This window comes from Cricetulus griseus, chromosome 3 (genome assembly GCF_003668045.3).
Source record: "Cricetulus griseus strain 17A/GY chromosome 3, alternate assembly CriGri-PICRH-1.0, whole genome shotgun sequence".
In the NCBI taxonomy this organism is placed as follows: Eukaryota; Metazoa; Chordata; class Mammalia; order Rodentia; family Cricetidae; genus Cricetulus; species Cricetulus griseus.
Window position 1 is genome coordinate 211,425,979 of NC_048596.1, and position 4,351 is coordinate 211,430,329.

The 4,351-nt window shown below is 39.4% G+C and overlaps 1 pseudogene; it reads left to right on the forward strand.

Annotated features, from left to right (window-relative positions):
- The first annotated feature begins 1,192 nt into the window (after positions 1 to 1,192).
- LOC113830787 lies at positions 1,193 to 1,293 on the forward strand (annotated as a pseudogene).
- Positions 1,294 to 4,351: the final 3,058 nt, after the last annotated feature.

Sequence of the window (4,351 nt, forward strand, 5' to 3'; positions counted from 1 at the left end):
CTTAAAGAAATGGAAGAAAATACAAATGAAACCAAAAATACAGGAAATCAATAACTCTCCTAAAGAAAGCCAAGAAAAAGCAATCAAACAGATGAAGGAAACAATTCAAGCAGTTCAAGACCTAAAAACTGAAATAGAGGCAATAAAGAAAACACAAAATGAGGGAATGCTGAAAATAGAAAAGATGGGTTAACGATGAAAACTATAGATGCAAGCCTAACTAACAGAATAGAAGAGATGGAAGAGAGAATCTCAGGCATTGAAAATACACTAGGAGAAATAGATTCATCGACCAAAGAAAATCTTAAGTCCAACAAAACCCTAACACAAAATATCCCAGAAATATAGGACACCATGAACAGATCAAACCAAGAATAATAAGCATAGAAGAAGGTGAAGAAACTCACCTCAAAGGTGCAGAAAACATATTCAACAAAATCATAGAAAAATACTTTCCCAACCTAAAGAAAGACATGCCAATGAAAGTACAAGCTTACAGAACACCAAATAGAGTGGACCACAAAAATGTCCCCTTGCAACACAATATTCAAAAGCCCAAACATACAGAATAAAGAAACTATATTAAGAGCAGCAAAGGAAAAGGGCCAAGTAACATATAAAGACAAACCTATCAGAATTACACCTGACTTCTCCATGAAAACTTGAAAGCCAGAAGGTCCTGGATAGATATTCTACCAACACTAAGAGATCACGGATGCCAGCCCTGACTACTATACTCTTATGAACTAACTCTTGTGAAATAGCTTCCAATGTAGTATATTCAATAATTCAAGACTCTTTGTACTTAGAGTTTTCTATGTAAACTATAAGTGATTACATAGTAAATTATTTGTTGAAACACTGGGGAAGCCAAGTCATGCATATTATTTATTTATTTCTATTTTTATTTATTTTTTCCTAAGAGATTTTTTTTTATTAGTTCAAATTAGAAACAAGGCTGCTTCACGTGTCAGTCCCTTCTCCCTCTCCCTCCCCTCCCCCCAACCCCTACCAGTCCCCCACCACATCCCCCCACTGCTCCCCAGGGAGGGTAAGGCCCTCCATGGGGGTTTCCCAAAGTCTATCATATCATCCTGAGCAGGGCCTAGGTCCTCCGCCATGTGTCCAGGCTGAGAGAGCATCCTTCCATGTGGGATGGGCTCCTAAAGTCCCTTCTTAAGCCAGAGATAAATGCTGATTCTTCGGCAGCACATATACTAAAATTGTAATGATACAGAGAAGATTAGCATGGCCCCTCCGCATATTATTTATTTACAGGAGTTCAACCCCTATACATAAGAATTAACAGAACTCAGAGACAATTAATTCCTCTCTCCCCATGTTTCTAAGCTAGCTCTTTCAAGAACATTTTAGTGGTTAACTAATGTCCCAGTTAGCTCAGGCTGCCATATTATAACACAATATATAAGGTGGTGTATACTTGAAGGTATTATTTTTTTACAGTTCTTAAGCCCAAGAGCCCATAGTTAAGGTCCTGAATGACATGTGCTCTGGTGACAGCACTCTTCTTGGCTTGCCCATGGCTGCTTTCCAGCCATGCCCTCATGTGGCCTTTCTTGGTGTCATTTCTTGTAAGGGCACGAATCTCAACTAGTTAACACCCTCCCAAACCTTCCTATGTTATTTAACTTCATTTCTTTTAATTGTCCATCTGCAAATGTAACCAGACTAAGGGCAAGGGCTTGGGCAGACAGGCTTTTTTTTTTTTTTTTTTTTTTGCAAGGGTTGGAGTGAGGTTCACAGATGCTTCTTCATCCATAGGAACTGGTAACTCAGCATTCCTATACAGAAGCTGGTTGCCTTTATCAGCTCTGTTGAACTTTACAGTTGTGAAAACTGACTTACAGATCCTATTGTAACTGATGCTTTATTCCTGGGCAAAGATACCCTCTCCATTAGTATGAGGTTGCTTCCCCCACACCTTATAATGAGGCAATGATATCAGGGCCATTCTTTTTGAATCCGAGCTTGTTGACTTTACAAACACTGCTGTGTCATTTCTACCCAGCACATGCCTCATGTTCATTTATTGAAGAGTTTGTCTGTACCAGGAACTGGCTACAATTTTATTTCATGGCTTACCTGAATAATCTGTATAACTGTATTAGGTGGATAGGTTTTTACCCTCTTTATGGAGTAAACAAAGTTCAAAAAGTTTCTTCTGACAAAGGCCTGATTCAAACATTGGTTATTGTTATGGTAAGAATGTAAAATGTCCTCCTTGCCCTGGCTCATGTATTTGAACACTTACTTGGTCCCCAGCATATGATGCTGTTTTGGAAAGCTGAGGAAGCTTTTGGATATGGGGCCTCCCTGGAAGACTAAGGCCACTGGGGACAGGCCTTGAGGGTTCATAGCCTAGCCCTGTGTCTACTCCTTTTCTCTGCTTCTTCATCCATCAACTGTAAGCAAGTCTGCTACTGCGCAGGTAGAGCTGCTTCAACTACCACACCTTCCCCTGTGATAACTGAACCCTCCACAACTGTGAGTCAAAGCAACCCACTCTTCCCTTATGATGATTTGCCCGTGTTTGGTCACGTCCATAAGCAAAGGTGAATAATATCTCAAAGCTTGTCTTACTCTGCACCAGAAATATCATCATGTTCAGGAATATCACAGAACATGTTGAAGTTCAAAATAAGTTTTAAAGAGAAATGATTTCAAAGAACTACCATGAAACCTAAATGAAAGCAAAAAAAGGTACTCAGGTACTCAGGGGATTTGAAGCTTAGCCTGAATACTTTGGCAGCCATGGTCAAGTTCAAGTAGACTTGATGGTATCATTTTGTCACTTTTACCTCTGTTCTTCAAGTGAACCACATCTTAAAATTTAAGTCTTTCTTCCTGGCATCCCTTGGTTCTTCAAGTCTACCTCACCATAACATGACAAACAGGCATTTTCCAATAGTTACCTGCCAAATAGAAGTGTAGACTCCCCCATAAAAGAATGAGGTCAGCAGATAGCAGAGCAAAGGCTGGCCTCTGAGCATAGATGTGGACTTTGAACATGGTTTAGGGCAGCTTTGGGGAAGTGCAAGATAAAAATAGTGTAGGGAAGCACTGAGTTCCGTCCAGTTTTGGGCCACATATGCCCTAGACTGTCTATCTGTGAATTTGGCAGGACTCACTGATGACAGTGCATTGCCACTTCCTAGGTTTCTATTAAAATCAACTTGGGCTGGAAAAGGTTTCTTTTGTTCATTTGATTTTGTGTCATGATCTATTACTTTTATTTCCTTTATTTTTTGAAGACATATCATCACCCTGAGACTAAACATGATGGGAAGTACTTGTCAAAGGGACACGTACATTGCACAAAACATCTAATTCTAACTTAATTTTCATGCTGAATTGGAGGAGTGCTTATTTCAAATGACAGCTGATTTAAAATGGAAAGTAAAATACTACATGTAGTGTTTCCCCTTGAAATAATAGGAGCCCAGCACGTCTTAGAATTAATTTACAATTCTGTTTTTCAAACCGTGTATTGGAGATTTTTGCATTATAATATGGTGGGCAAGTTGCAAGTGAGCTTAGACAATACAGCAATGATACTTTTAACACACCCAAGTCCTTTTAGATTCTCTTAGCTTTGTCAATATCATACTTGTACACAATGTGCTGTGATCACACCCATCCCTTCCCACTCAGCTCCTTCCTGTATGTAGATCCTTTCTTCCTTCCAAGTAGCCCCTCCTCCTCCAAACTCCTTTGGCTTTTCCTTTTCCTCTGTCTCTCTGTGTCTCTGTCCCTCTCTGTATGCAAGCAGTCACAGTTACTATGTACACATGACTGCATGGTCATGTCGTATCCAGAGACAGTGCCTACTACATCACTTCCTATCATTTGGCTGCCATAGTCCCCCCATCCTTTCCTCAGAGGGGGTGGTATGTTTTGTGTGTGTGAGTGAGACCTGTCTATTGAAGAGAGTGGGATCTTAGAGTTACACAGTATTAGTTTGTTAGTATTTGTTTTATGAAACCAAATATTATGCACTAATATTTGGTGCATAAATGTTTAAACTTCTAATTTCCTATGGGTGGATTATTTATTTGATATAGCATAATCTTCATTAGTTCCTAAGTTTAGAATTCAACCTAAACTTTTGGCTAGTTTTGGTTTGAGTTCTATTTTTGTCAGATATTAGAATTGCTACACTTGCTTTCTTTATTTCTAGTGGCCTTGTTTCTGTATTGGAACTTTAGCATCTGGAGTTGGTTTGCTTAGTAGGAGGGTGGTCTGTGGGCTGAGATTCCAGGGACCCCTTAACCTGTCATTACTGGGAGATAGAGATGTGATGCATTTCTATTAGCTTGACATAATTTTTTTC